Raw genomic sequence first — 16,879 nt, 5'->3', positions numbered from 1 at the left:
TCTGCCTTCTCTCGTCCTCCCTGGACGCGCCCTCCTGCATCCTCTTCTCAGCCGAGAGGTCAGGCGACCAGGACTAGCGGCGCAAGTGCAGAGCAGGCGGCCGGCCTGAGCGGCTATGGCGCGAAGGCAGATGGGGCGAGCCGCGGTGGCAGTCGGGCCGAGCAAGCAGCCGAGTGGCGCGGGCGACGGCGGTGACCAGGCCGGCGGTGTCAACAGACGGTCAGACGCTCTTACTAACGACGAGCTCTGTCGAACGAGAATAACAAATGCATATGCATAAGCTGAATACATGTACTGTGTACTAGCATAGCATCAGGGGTAGTATGGTCTTTTCCCGTGCTTATAAATGGGAAAGGATAAAAGAAAATCAATAAAAGGAGGGAAGTGGCATGGTGATTAAGGAGCCAATGAGCAGAGTGGCAAATTTGCGAAGCCAATCTTGAAAGTGGCAATTTTGAGAAGCCATGTATTGAAAGTGGCAAATATCCAATTTTCTCCTACAAATCCAGCCAATTGTCTTGTCGAACCAGCAATCCCCATACCCAACCCATATGTGGGGCGGATATGGAGACGCCCAAAAGCGTCCGAACGCGAGTGTCACATATGACTGACTGCAAAGGCCCTCCGGTTCGTTTGGAGACGTCCCCTCCTTGCCCAACATGCCATGTTCCTCTTCTCTTTTCTTTCTCGTCCACACAGCCGCCATCATCGCTCCACCACCATCGTTGTTTGCCGTCGTCCGCAACCACAACTTTGCCATTGGAGGCGCCGCCACCGGACAAGGTCACTGTCAACGAATGCCGCCGTGGTACGTCCAACTCCTCAGGATATACACCTCGCGGTCTATATGTTTGATGAAATGTCCGAGCAATTTTTTGATTCTTTGGTCATTTGTAGGTCATCGATGGGCTCCTCCTGGGATGAGGAAACATGGACCTTGATGAATTCATATTCAACGAGTTCATCTATTCTTTGGATTCGGGCGACGAAGATGCTGAAATGATGATGATGATGATGATGATGATGATGATGAGCATCCAAGAGAAGATGGAGAAGGCACAGGGTTGTTAGGGAACGTAGCATAAATTCAAAATTTTCCTACGTGTCACCAAGATCTATCTATGGAGTCATCTAGCAACGAGGGAGGAGTGGATCTACATACCCTTGTAGATCGCGCGCGGAAGCGTTCAAGAGAACGGGGTTGATGGAGTCGTACTCGTCGTGATCCAAATCACCGATGATCCTAGCGCCGAACGGACGGCACCTCCGCGTTCAACACACGTACGGAGCAGCGACGTCTCCTCCTTCTTGATCCAGCAAGGGGGGAGGAGAGGTTGATGGAGATCCAACAGCACGACGGCGTGGTGGTGGAAGTAGCGGGATTCCAACAGGGCTTCGCCAAGCGCTGTGGGAGGACGGAGATGTGTCATGGGAGGGAGAGGGAGGCGCCAGGGCTTAGGTTGGTCTGCCCTCCCTTCCCCCCACTATATATAGGGCCAAGGGAGAGGGGGGAGGCGCAGCCTTGGCCTTTCCTCCAAGGAAGGGTGCGGCCAGGGAGGAGTCCCTCCTCCCCAAGGCACCTCGGAGGTGCCTTCCCCCTTTAGGACTCTTCCTCTCCCTTGATTCTTGGCGCATGGGCCTCTTGGGGCTGGTGCCCTTGGCCCATATAGGCCAAGGCGCACCCCCTACAGCCCATGTGGCCCCCCGGGGCAGGTGGCCCCACCCGGTGGACCCCCGGGACCCTTTCGGTGGTCCCGGGAAAATACCGGTGACCCCAAAACTTGTCTCGATGGCCGAAACAGCACTTCCTATATATAATTCTTTACCTCCGGACCATTCCGGAACTCTTCGTGACGTCCGGGATCTCATCCGGGACTCCGAACAACTTTTGGGTTACCGCATACTAATATCTCTATAACCCTAGCATCACCGAACCTTAAGTGTGTAGACCCTACGGGTTCGGGAGACATGCAGACATGACCGAGATGACTCTCTGGTCAATAACCAACAGCGGGATCTGGATACCCATGTTGGCTCCCACATGTTCCACGATGATCTCATCGGATGAACCATGATGTCAAGGACTTAATCAATCCCGTATACAATTCCCTTTGTCTAGCGGTATGATACTTGCCCGAGATTCGATCGTCGGTATCCCGATACCTTGTTCAATCTCGTTACCAGCAAGTCTCTACTCGTTTCGTAACACATCATCCCGTGATCAACTCCTTGATCACATTGTGCACATTATGATGATGTCCTACCGAGTGGGCCCAGAGATACCTCTCTGTTTACACGGAGTGACAAATCCCAGTCTCAATTCGTGCCAACCCAATAGACACTTTCGGAGATACCTGTAGTGTACCTTTATGGCCACCCAGTTACGTTGTGACGTTTGGCACACCCAAAGCACTCCTACGGTATCCGGGAGTTGCACAATCTCATGGTCTAAGGAAATGATACTTGACATTAGAAAAGCTTTAGCATACGAACTACATGATCTTGTGCTAGGCTTAGGATTGGGTCTTTGTCCATCACATCATTCTCCTAATGATGTGATCCCGTTATCAATGACATCCAATGTCCATGGTCAGGAAACCGTAACCATCTATTGATCAACGAGCTAGTCAACTAGAGGCTTACTAGGGACATGGTGTTGTCTATGTATCCACACATGTATCTGAGTTTCCTATCAATACAATTCTAGCATGGATAATAAACGATTATCATGAACAAGGAAATATAATAATAACTAATTTATTATTGCCTCTAGGGCATATTTCCAACAGTCTCCCACTTGCACTAGAGTCAATAATCCAGTTCACATCGATATGTGATTAACACTCAAGGTCACATCCCCATGTGACTAACACCCAAAGAGTTTACTAGAGTCAATAATCTAGTTCACATTACCATGTGATTAACACTCGATGAGTTCTGGGTTTGAACATGTTATGATTGTGAGAGATGTTATAGTCAACGGGTCTGAATCTTTCAGATCCGTATGTACTTCGCAAATCTCCATGTCATCTTGTAGATGCAGCTACTACGCTATATTTGGAGCTATTCCAAATAACTGTTCTACTATACGAATCCAGTCTACTACTCAGAATAATCTGGATTAGTGTCAAAGTTTGCATCGGCGTAACCCTTTACGACGAACTCTTTTACCACCTCCATAATCGAGAAAATTCCTTAGTCCACTAGTTACTAAGGATAACTTTGACCGATGTCATGTGATCCATTCTTGGATCACTCTTGTACCCCTTGACTGACTCATGGCAAGGCACACTTCAGGTGCGGTACACAGCATAGCATACTGTAGAGAGCCTATGATAAAAGCATAGGGGACGACCTTCGTCCTTCCTCTTTCTTCTACCGTAGTCGAGCTTTAAGTCTTAACTTCATACCTTACAACTCAGGCAAGAACTCCTTCTTTGACTGATCCATCTTGAACACCTTCAAGATCATGTCAAGGTATGTGCTCATTTGAAAGTACCATTAAGCGTTTTGATCTATCCTTATAGATCTTGATGCTCAATGTTCAAGTAGCTTAATCCAGGCTTTCCATTGAAAAACACTTTCCAAATAACCCTATATGCTTTCCAGAAATTCTATGTCATTTCTGATCAACAATATGTCAACAACATATATTTATCAGAAATTCTATAGTGCTCCCACTCACTTCTTTGGAAATACAAGTTTCTCATAAACTTTGTATAAACCCAAAATCTTTGATCATCATCAAAGCATACATTCCAACTCCGAGATGCTTACTCCAGTCCCTAGAAGGATTGCTGGAGCTTTGCATACTTATTAGCATCTTTCAGGATTGTCAAAACCTTCCGGTTGTATCACATACAACCTTTCCTCAAGAAAATCGTCGAGGAAACAATGTTTTGACATCCTATCTGCAAGATTTCATAAATAATGCAGTAATCACTAATATAATTCCAACAGACTCTTAGCATCGCTACGAGTGAGAAAGTCTCATCGTAGTCAACTCTTTGAACTTGTCGGAAAACATCTTAACGACAAGTCGAGCTTTCTTAATGGTGACATTTACCATCATTGTCCGTCTTCCTTTTAAAATCCATCTGCACTCAACAGCCTTATGACCATCGAGCTGTTCTGTCAAAGTCTACACTTTGTTTCCATACATGGATCCTCTCTCGGATTTTATGGCCTCGAGCCATTTATCGGAATCCGGGCCCACCATCGCTTCTCCATAGCTCGTAGGTTCATTGTTGTCTAGCAACATGACTTCCAAGACAGGATTGCGTACCACTCTGAAGTAGTACGCATCCTTGTCATCCTACGAGGTTTGGTAGTGACTTGATCTGAAGTTTCATGATCACTATCATAAGCTTCCACTTCAATTGGTGTAGGTGCCACAGGAACAACTCCCTGTGCCCTGCCACACGCTAGTTGAAGAGACGGTTCAATAACCTCATCAAGTCTCCACCATCCTCCCACTCAATTCTTTCGAGAGAAACTTTTCCTCGAGAATGGACCCGATTCTAGAAACAATCCCTTATTGCTTTCGGATCTGAGACAGGAGGTATACCCAACTGTTTTGGGTGTCCTATGAAGATGCATTTATCCGCTTTGGGTTCGAGCTTATCAGCCTGAAATTTTTTCATATAAGCATCGCAGCCCCAAACCTTTAAGAAATGACAGCTTAGGTTTCTCTAAACCATAGTTCATACGGTGTCATCTCATCGGAATTACGTGGTGCCCTATTTAAAGTGAATGTGGTTGTCTTTAATGCCTAACCCATAAACTATCATGGTAATTCGATAAGAGACATCATGGTATGCATCATATCCAATAGGGTGCAGTTATGATGTTCGGACATCACACTACGGTGTTCCAGGCTGTATTAGTTGTGAAACAATTTCCACAATGTCTTAATTCTGTGCCAAACTCGTAATTCAGATATTCATCTCTATGATCACATCATAGATCTTTTATCCTCTTGTCACGACGATCTTTCAACTTCACCCTGAAATTACTTGAACCTTTCAATAATTCAGACTCGTGATTCATCAAGTAAATGTACTCAACATCTACTCAAACCATCTGTGAAGTAAGAACATAACGATGTCCACTACACGCCTCAGCACTCATTGGACTGCACACATCAAAATGTATTACTTCCAACAAGTTGCTTTCTAGTTCCATTTTACTGAAAAACGAGGCTTTCAGTCATCTTGCCCATGTGGTATGATTTGCATGTCTCAAGTGATTCAAAATCAAGTGAGTCCAAACGGTCCATTTGCATGGAGTTTCTTCATGCATATACACCAATAGACATGGTTCGCATGTCTCAAACCTTTCAAAAACGAGTGAGCCCAAAGATCCATCAACATGGAGCTTCTTCATGCGTTTTATACCGATATGACTTAAGTGGCAGTGCCACAAGTAGGTGGTACTATCATTACTATCTTTTGGCATGAACATGTGTATCACTACGATCGAGATTTCAATGAACCATTCATTTTAGGTGCAAGACCATTGAAGGTATTATTCAAATAAACAGAGTAACCATTATTCTCCTTAAATGAATAACCGTATTGCGATAGACATAATCCAGTCATGTCTATGCTCAACGCAAACACCAAATAACAATTATTTAGGTTTTAATACCAATCTCGATGGTAGAGGGAGCGTACAATATTTGATCAACCTTGGAAATACTTCCAACACATATCGTCATCTCTACTTCAGCTAGTCTCCGTTTATTCCGTAGCTTTTATTTCGAGTTACTAACACTTAGCAACCGAACCGGTATCTAATACCCTGGTGCTACTAGGAGTACTAGTAAAGTACACATTAACATAATGTATATCCAATATACTTCTATCGACCTTGCCAGCCTTCTCATCTACCAAGTATCTAGGGTAATTCTGCTCCAATGGTTGTTCCCCTTATTACAGAAGCACTTAGTCTCGGGTTTGGGTTCAACCTTGGGTTTCTTCACTAGAGCAGCAGCTGATTTGCCGTTTCATGAAGCATCCCTTTTTGCCCTTGCCCTTCTTGAAACTAGTGGTTTCACCAACCATCAACAATTGATGCTCCTTCTTGATTTCTACTTTCGCGGTGTCAAACATCACGAATATCTCAAGGATCATCATATATGTCCCTGATATATCATAGTTCATCACGAAGCTCTAGCAGCTTGGTGGTAATGACTTCGGAGAACCATCACTATTTCATCTGGAAGATCAACTCCCACTTGATTCAAGCGATTGTTGTACTCAGACAATCTGAGCACAAGCACAACAATTGAGCTTTTCTCCTTAGTTTGTAGGCTAAGAAAATCATCGGAGGTCTTATACCTCTTGACGTGGGCACGAGCCTGAAATCCCAATTTCAGCCCTCGAAACATCTCATATGTTTCGCGACGTTTCAAAACGTCTTCGGTGCCTCAACTCTAAACCGTTTAACTGAACTATCACGTAGTTATCAAAATGTGTATGTCAGATGTTCGCAACATCCACAGACAACGTTCGAGGTTCAGCACACTGAGCGGTGCATTAAGGACATAAGCCTTCTATGAAGCAATGAGGACAATCCTCAGTTTACGGACCTAGTCCGCATAATTGCTACTATCAACTTTCAACTAAATTTTCTCTAGGAACATATCTAAACAGTAGAACTGAAGCGCGAGCTACGACATAATTTGCGAAGACCTTTTGACTATGTTTAGGATAATTAAGTTCATCTTATGAACTCCCACTTAGATAGACATCCCTCTAGTCATCTAAGTGATTACATGATCCGAGTCAACTAGGCCGTGTCCGATCATCACGTGAGACGGACTAGTCATCATCGGTGAACATCTTCATGTTGATCGTATCTACCATACGACTCATGCTCGACCTTTCGGTCTCTTGTGTTCCGAGGCCATGTCTGTACATGCTAGGCTCGTCAAGTCAACCTAAGTGTTTCGTGTGTGTTCCGAGGCCATGTCTGTACATGCTAGGCTCGTCAACACCCATTGTATTCGAACGTAAGAATCTATCACACCCGATCATCACGTGGTGCTTCGAAACGACGAACTTTCGCAACGGTGCACAGTTAGGGGGAACACTTTCTTGAAATTTTAAAGAGGGATCATCTTATTTACTACCGTCGTTCTAAGCAAATAAGATGTATAAACATGATAAACATCACATGCAATCAAATAGTGACATGATATGGCCATCATCACTTTGCTCCTTTTGATCTCCATCTTCGGGGCTCCATGATCATCATCGTCACCGGCATGACACCATGATCTCCATCATCATGATCTCCATCATCGTGTCTTCATGAAGTTGTCTCACCAACTATTACTTCTACTACTACAGCTAACGATTAGCAATAAAGTAAAGTAATTACATGGCGTTGTTCAATGACACGCAGGTCATAAATAAATAAAGACAACTCCTATGGCTCCTGCCGGTTGTCATACTCATCGACATGCAAGTCGTGATTCCTATTACAAGAACATGATCAATCTCATACATCACATATCATTCATCACATTCTTCTTGGCCATATCACATCACATAGCATACCCTGCAAAAACAAGTTAGACGTCCTCTAATTGTTGTTTGCATGTTTTACGTGGCTGCTATGGGTTTCTAGCAAGAACGTTTCTTACCTACGCAAAAACCACAACGTGATATGCCAATTGCTATTTACCCTTCATAAGGACCCTTTTCATCGAATCCGATCCGACTAAAGTGGGAGAGACAGACACCCGCTAGCCACCTTATGCAACTAGTGCATGTCAGTCGGTGGAACCAGTCTCACGTAAGAGAACGTGTAAGGTCGGTCCGGGACGCTTCATCCCACAATGCCACCAAATCAAGATTGGACTAGTAACGGTAAGCATATTGAACAAAATCAACGCCCACAACTACTTTGTGTTCTACTCGTGCATAGAAACTACGCATAGACCTAGCTCATGATGCCACTGTTAGGGAACGTAGCATAAATTCAAAATTTTCCTACGTGTCACCAAGATCTATCTATGGAGTCATCTAGCAACGAGGGAGGAGTGGATCTACATACCCTTGTAGATCGCGCGCAGAAGCGTTCGAGAGAACGGGGTTGATGGAGTCGTACTCGTCGTGATCCAAATCACCGATGATCCTAGCGCCGAACGGACGGCACCTCCGTGTTCAACACACGTACGGAGCAGCGACGTCTCCTCCTTCTTGATCCAGCAAGGGGGGAGGAGAGGTTGATGGAGATCCAACAGCACGACGGCGTGGTGGTGGAAGTAGCGGGATTCCAACAGGGCTTCGCCAAGCGTTGTGGGAGGACGGAGATGTGTCATGGGAGGGAGAGGGAGGCGCCAGGGCTTAGGTTGGTCTGCCCTCCCTTCCCCCCACTATATATAGGGCCAAGGGAGAGGGGGGAGGCGCAGCCTTGGCCCTTCCTCCAAGGAAGGGTGCGGCCAGGGAGGAGTCCCTCCTCCCCAAGGCACCTCGGAGGTGCCTTCCCCCTTTAGGACTCTTCCTCTCCCTTGATTTCTTGGCGCATGGGCCTCTTGGGGCTGGTGCCCTTGGCCCATATAGGCCAAGGCGCACCCCCTACAGCCCATGTGGCCCCCCGGGGCAGGTGGCCCCACCCGGTGGACCCCCGGGACCCTTCCGGTGGTCCCGGTACAATACCGGTGACCCCGAAACTTGTCCCGATGGCCGAAACAGCACTTCCTATATATAATTCTTTACCTCCGGAACTCCTCGTGACATCCGGGATCTCATCCGGGACTCCAAACAACTTTCGGGTTACCGCATACTAATATCTCTATAACCCTAGCATCACCGAACCTTAAGTGTGTAGACCCTACGGGTTCGGGAGACATGCAGACATGACCGAGATGACTCTCTGGTCAATAACCAATAGCGGGATCTGGATACCCATGTTGGCTCCCACATGTTCCACGATGATCTCATCGGATGAACCACGATGTCAAGGACTTAATCAATCCCGTATACAATTCCCTTTGTCTAGCGGTACGATACTTGCCCGATATTCGATCGTCGGTATCCCGATACCTTGTTCAATCTCGTTACCGGCAAGTCTCTTTACTCGTTTCGTAACACATCATCCCGTGATCAACTCCTTGATCACATTGTGCACATTATGATGATGTCCTACCGAGTGGGCCCAGAGATACCTCTCCGTTTACACGGAGTGACAAATCCCAGTCTCGATTCGTGCCAACCCAACAGACACTTTTGGAGATACCTGTAGTGTACCTTTATAGCCACCCAGTTACGTTGTGACGTTTGGCACACCCAAAGCACTCCTACGGTATCCGGGAGTTGCACAATATCATGGTCTAAGGAAATGATACTTGACAATAGAAAAGCTTTAGCATACGAACTACATGATCTTGTGCTAGGCTTAGGATTGGGTCTTTGTCCATCACATCATTCTCCTAATGATGTGATCCCGTTATCAATGACATCCAATGTCCATGGTCAGGAAACCGTAACCATCTATTGATCAACGAGCTAGTCAACTAGAGGCTTACTAGGGACATGGTGTTGTCTATGTATCCACACATGTATCTGAGTCCTATCAATACAATTCTAGCATGGATAATAAACGACTATCATGAACAAGGAAATATAATAATAACTAATTTATTATTGCCTCTAGGGCATATTTCCAACAAGGGTTCCATAAAGGGTCGGATAGTTATTCGAGATAGGATTGCCGGTGCACGGCTTCTATATGCGGACTACTTCACAATGGAGCCAACATACCATGAAGGTTTCTTTTGACGTCGCTTCCTGATGAGTCGATATTTGTTCTTGCGTGTCATGACTATCGTGGAGAAGGCTGAAGACAAGTTCAACCTAAGGAAGGATTGTTGCGGACAACTTTCTTTCTCCCCTCTACGGAAAAGCAGGGCTGCTCTCCTATGGTAAGCCCGCAGATGCCATTGATACTGAGATCCGAATGGGAGAGACTATAGTCTTGAGCACCACGGTGCACTTTTGCATGCACTATGGTGAAGGTGTTTGGAGTAGAGTACCTAAGAGAGCCAACTGTGGATGACACTAAAAAATTGTTGGCAAATGGAGTAGCAAGAGGATTCCCAGGTATTCTCGGTTCAGTTCATTGCATGCATTGACAATGGAAGAATTTACCAAAATGTTTGTGTGGGAAGTACCAAGGTCGCGTCAAAGAAGCCACCATCATACTTGAAGAAGTGGCATTGAAGGACTTGTGGATGTTGCATGCTTTCTTTGGCATGCCTAGTTCTAACAATGACATTTGTGCTCCAACGACCTCCTTTGTTCAAGAGACTTTGTGATGGGGAAGCTCCGCTGTTCAACTACACCGTCAACGACCACAACTAAAACATGGGTAGTACCTTGACGATGGTATCTACCCTCAACGGGTGGCTTTCATGAAGGCTATATCGGATCCTCATGGTAACAAGCATTATCTCTTTTCACAAGCACAAGAAGGTGCTAGGAAGGATGCGAAGAGGGTATTCTTCTCCAAGATCATTGGGGTATAGTTCATGGAGCCGCAATGATGTGGTAATCGAAGACACTTTGATAACTCATGACATGTTGCATAATCTTGCACAACATGATTATCGCGAATGAGGGTGAAGGGGCTTACTGCGTGCATAATTTTGAGAAGCTCGGTGTTTAGGTCCACCTCCCAAAACAAGAGGCGGAGCATATTGCCAACCTTTTGAAGATCCATCAACAACTATGAGATCAACACATGCATATGCAACTTCCCAATGATCTTGTGGAGCATATGTGGATCCACGCTAGAGATCACTGAACTTTGATTTTTTTTGCTTTCAATTATGGACTATGAATAATTTTTATGTTTGGACTATGTTTGAATTGTGTATTCTTAAGTATGAATAATTTGTATTTGTGTGCACTACTCATTGTTTGGCTGCGGTGATCAACGTGCATGTGTTGCATGCATTTGATGTTTCAAAATTAGGGGTTGTGGTTACAAATGGGATCATTTGAGTGTCGACCGGGTGCTGTCATGGGTGCGTGCCTGGACGTATAGAATCCTGGATTTGGCAACTCCGGTTGTAGATGCTCTTAAAGTTCTTTTCTTTGAGTTCATAAAAAAACTTTTTCTTTAATGGGAATGTCTTGTTCCTGTTGAAAAAAAGAAGTTTAGGAACATGTCATTTCTGTTGTGCTTGTGCTCTACAATGTTGGTATTGGGTAACGCAGTATAAAACAAAAAAAATTCAACTTACTTACAAGCCTAGGACCACTGTGAAGATGCATACAAGGTTAGATCTGATCGTTACCAACTCGGAGTTGCAGCGAAAAGAGAGTTGGTGAAGATCGTTGGCGCAGATCCCCACAACTAGGATTTACATCCTCCCAACCGCGAGTCCCTCAAACAAAGAACTAAATCACAATCTCTCTACCGTATTGCACGCATCGGGTGTCACTGATGGCTCAAGAATTTGTGATGTTTTAGTAGTGATTTTTGCTTGGTTTCATTGGAATTCTTATTACTCTTCTATATTTCTAACGCTAATCCCTTGGAAGAGAAGAACATCCACTTTCCCAATGTTTGGCGGGAAATATCAGTTATGGAAGGAAACCAAGGAGGATTACTGCAAATCAAGCCAAATGGAGCAACTTTCCTGAAGAAAACCAAGTCAACAGTCGCACCAGAGTAAAAGACAATGTTCCATACGACCGCGAGCGCTCGTATGAGTGGCCGTATGGACTACCATCAGCTCCACCATGTCTATACAAGCAACTTTTGTGAAGGGCCTGAGGGAGAAGAGAACACTAGTCGCCGCCACACCACCCAGAACAGAAGAAGGGAGGATCTGAAGAACTTTTGAAGATCTTCTTAGTCTTTGGTTCTTTCATCCCCATCATCATCATCACCCCTTTCACTATTGTAAGAGGAATTCCAATTGGGAGAACAATTATAACTTTATTCAATCTCATCTAGAGATCAAGACTATGTGAATTATCCATTTCATAGTATTGTGGATCTTCACGGTATTATCGGTATGGCCACTGGTGCGCGTCGGTCCTAAACAAACTGTTTTTAACCCCTTTCTGAGACGGCATTTGGAACCATCGCCAAGTGAGTGTGGGCGATAGGAGGGTCCTTCCCACACGACCCAAAAACCATCGGGGATAGGGCCCCTATAGTACTCCTACTCCTTTCTGCTCGCATTGCCATCACAGTCAGTATTCTGTGGTGCTAAGTTTACGATGCGCGGCCCATCACAAACAGTTCACTATTATAGGACGTGTATGATGCGCGGCCCATCACAAACGGTTCACCGTTAAGAAGATTAACTAATCGGCATACGAGTGTTGGATAGGATTACGAAACGTTGGACCGTCGTAACATCGTCGTACACGTCAACTATCGCACACGCTATTCTGTGGTGCAACGTTTACGATGCATACTTCATCAGAAACAGTTCATGGTTGCGAATCGCGTACGATAAGGCAACTAACACAAATGTTTAGTTTGCCCGCACCGTTTGTAATATTGTCTGACATCACACACGGTTTGCAAACGGCAACTGTGTGCATGCTTGCACATGCTTCCTCTCTGTGAACCATCTCGGATTATGGTGCATATCGCAAACGTTTGTGTTTTACCAACCGTGTGTGCCGTAACAACCTGGTGAGAATAATTTCACCCTAATTTAACTGCTGCTTTTCCAAATTGTACCAGATTTGGATTTGAATGTATGCTACAACTTTATTCATACCCATCAGGTTCAAACAACCAATGCATTATTCAATTCATAGGTACATATGTTCAAGAATTACATAAGAACCAAATAAAGAACGATGAACCACAATTGTATACTTGTACTATTAAAGACGGTAAAGAAAGAGGCAAAATATATTCTGGTTGCTGAACAAGGTGAAGCGGAATGCCCATATTGTGCCCTCCTCCATGCAGAAGGCACACACGACTCTAGTCCAACCCCTTGTGATGGACGACCACCCATCCTTCATAGTCTTCATGAAAACATCTAGATAATCATCGTGTTCTGGTAGAAATACTTTAACCTTTGCATGCCCACCAATCATGTAGTTTGAGAGGTAATCTTGAGTAAACTGCTTTGGCAACCACTGCAAAGGAAAAAGATTCAAACATTGTCATCTAACACAATTCATTATGGGCAGTAAAAAGAAGGTTGCGGAGTTCTTACTTACCATCCCACAGTTTGCTGTTGTCTTGGATAAAGTGTAAACAAATAGTTTAATTGCCATCTTTGGAACCATTTTACTAACAATCTTTATCAGCTTCCTCACTTGATGCTGGTTCATCGATATCTCATTGGCCCATACGCAGAAAGGGTCGAAGCGCGGATCTTTACCAATGACATATGTACCTAAAAGCACCAAGTTAATATTAGAAGCTAAATAGCAATTGCACAATGATGTAGCACAACACTCTTTTATAATATGTCTATATACATCTGTATGTGGCAGTCCATTTGAAATCTCTAAAAAGACAAATATTTAGGAACGGAGGGAGTATCTTATAACATCCAATATACTCACATATTAGATGAATTAACATCTTATATTATGGACCGGAAGGAGTTTAGTGCGTTCTTACAAATTATCGGGTGATTAACTGCTGTTGTATCCAGGGGTTATAGTTAGTTTGAGCTAGTTTGGGCTCAAATAGCCCTAAAGTATATCTAAACATGAGAGCTAGTTTGAGCTAGTTGCATCTATAATCCACCCAAAAAAACTATCCAACCCAAGAGGTGCTAATTGGAGCTAGTTCTCCTAGTGCATTTATTGTCAATCTAACCCTGCCATCCAAACAACTCTTTGGATGGAGTTAGTTCAGGGTCAGTAATGAGCTAGAAACTAACTCTAACCTCTAGCTAAGTTGAGTATACAAACAGGGTTGTGTTGTTGTTGTTGTTGTTGCTGCTGCTACTACTCTTCTACATATATCTAGACATCATTAGAACATTAATGTAACACTCTTCCTTGTTGCTATGTAGCCTAGGATGGCATATTTAGACATTAAGTACAGTGCATGTTGCTATGTAGCCTCAGATATATTACATATGGCCCTAGTTAACCTAATGATAAATGGGTTGCAGATATATTCAGTTAAAAGTCCGATTCACCGATTAGTCCCTTATCAGCCGTCGGCCTATATGGTATCAGCTACCGATATCCTGAACAGTGAGAAGATATAAGCCATGGGATGAAACTAACCTCAATGGAAAACAACAGTCATTCCCAAAATTGTCCTGTGTAGGTACATCGAGAAGCATGTTAAGCACAACAGTTCATACTTGCACATATAGAACATCACGTTGTGAATAACTGGAATAAACAAGGCATACTACGAACAACCAAAGATAGCATTTTAAACTAGACATATGCTGACTACAAACAACCGAACAATCAAAAAACTTTAAAAGAGGCATATGCTAGCTATAACAGGCTTAATAGCAAGCAAATATATGCATTCCTGTCGGTATGTTTAAAATTGGATTGATGAAATGTACTGCACAGTAAATAATTGCACATATAGAGCATCACATTGTGAACAACTGAAATAAACAAGGCATACTGCAAACAACCAGATATAGCAATTAAAACTGGACATATTCTCACTACACTACAAAAGGGACTCGACAAAACAAATCATGGGTTTCCCCCTGTGAAGAGGCACGACAAAACAAATCATGTGTTTCCTCACTTGTCACAGATGGGCTCGTTCCCGTGGGAAGAGCATGGACCCTGGAGGCGCTCCATGTTGTCGCAGATGGGCTCCTTCCCCTTGGAAGAGCACGGCTGTAGGGTGCCCTCCCTGATGTCGCAGACGGGCGCTTTCCCCTTGGAAGAGCAGATGGGCTCTTTCCCCTTGGAAGAGCCAGAGAGGGTGCCCTCCTCGTGGTCGTCCTCGATGAGGTCTGACTTGGAAGCTGTGGATCCCAAGCCAGCATCGTGGAACGTGTCCTTCAGAAATGACAAAAGGGGCTCAATGGCGATGTAGAATGGCAAATTGTTGACAACGAGTGAGAGGAGATCAGTGGCAGGGCCATGGATGAGATCGACGGTGATTGAACCCGAGGGGTTGGGTGTGGGCCACTTAACTTGTGACATAGCCCGCCTCAGGCCGTCGTTGTTGATGACCTCGATGTCATAGCCGGCGGACGAGACATGCCCGCATACTCTAGCCCGCTTCTTGAGTGCATGCCGCCAGTAATGGTCGTCAGCTTCCTCGGCGACGTCGAGCGAATGTCACGACCGGTTTTCTGGGTATAAATTTCCAGAAAATGGCCATTGTGCTCACCAGCCCCAGGATTACTGTTAGCTGATGAGGCACCAACTTGATACAGAAGTTCCAAGCAAAAATACAAAACATGTAGTACAAGACCATTCGGGCCTGAGAGTACAACAATTGGTTTCTAGTGGTCGATAGCGGAAGCGGTTTGTGAGTCATCAGTGTCTATGGGACTCCATTTCCCACAGGAACAGCTGACCAGGTCAACTCCTATCTTCACGAGGCTGCTATCACCGTTGCTTAGTTTCCGGGACTGTCACCGCAACGCTCCTCTCCATGCAGAAATCTGGCCAAGACAATAGCCAGGGACAAGCCAGTGAGTACTTTTGAATGTACTCGCAAACATTATGAACACGGGTATAATATAGCAAACGTTAATCATGCTCTGAAAATATTCTATAATCATAACATCCGTCATGAAAATAAAATCCCGATGCATGCAAGCAGGTTATTTATATGCTACAGGAATATGTAATGACAGAATAGTAATAAAATGCACCGATCGGATGTCTGAAGCGACGTCTCGAAAGGATAGTAAAAGTGAGCATGCCTCAATCGGGCGTCTTAGCGACACCACATAAAGGGCTTATAAGGTAAATAAATAACAAGCATGCCACAGTCGGGCGTCTCAGCGACACCACATAAAGGGCTTATGAAGTAAATAAAATAACAAGCATGCCACAATCGGGCGTCTGAGCGACACCACATAAAGGGCTTGTAAGTAAATGAAATAACGAACCTGCCACAGTCGGGCGTCTGAGTGACGCCACATAAAGGGCTTATACAAAAATGAAATAACAAACATGCCACAGTCGGGAGTCTGAGCAACGCCACCTAAAGGGCTTATATATAAACATAATCATAGTGAATATCCAGGAGGTGGTACCGTCCCAGGGATATTCATTATTTCAAACAATGCAAATGGTTAGTTCACAATGATAATAATCATAACCATCATATATCACAAGTCACAATCAATATTCGGGTTTAGTAGTTTCTCCTCCGAAGACCGACACTAAGACCGACACTTGACCCATCCCAGACTGTAGTCCTTAACCATGGACACGACTATTCGAATAGGTTTAATATCTCTGCAGAGGGTGTACTCTTTACCCACGAGTAACGGATTTCTTTAGTTCATCGGAACTAATTCCGTCTACGGTCTTTTAGTTGAAAACATGCTTGACTTGCACACACCAGCTTAACTCTACTCATGTCTGGAATCACCCATGACACCTGTTAAGCAAAACTCTAAGTGGGGAGGCTACAACCTCGCGTAGCATGGGATCAAATTTCTATCGCGCGCTCTAAGGGGTGCCCCCCTCTCGGTCCCAACCGGAAACACCCATGCCCCCGGACCAGGTGGCATGCCTACTGGCTACAACCGGTATCTTCCACCATGGCCTCTCTGTACGGTGTGTGCTTGAAAGGGGTTGGCGACTTACTGAACCGTACCCCACCTGCGGCAGGGACAAGTGGTAGTACAAAACAAGTATGGGGGTTACTGGAACAAGACTTGATCTACGGTCGACTCAGGAGGTTTATGAATTCCCTGCATGAC

The sequence above is a fragment of the Triticum urartu genome, chromosome 5A, assembly GCF_056163025.1.
Source record: "Triticum urartu cultivar PI428250 chromosome 5A, HENAU_Tu73, whole genome shotgun sequence".
Classification (NCBI taxonomy): Eukaryota; Viridiplantae; Streptophyta; class Magnoliopsida; order Poales; family Poaceae; genus Triticum; species Triticum urartu.
Note: the sequence above shows the minus strand (reverse complement) of the source record.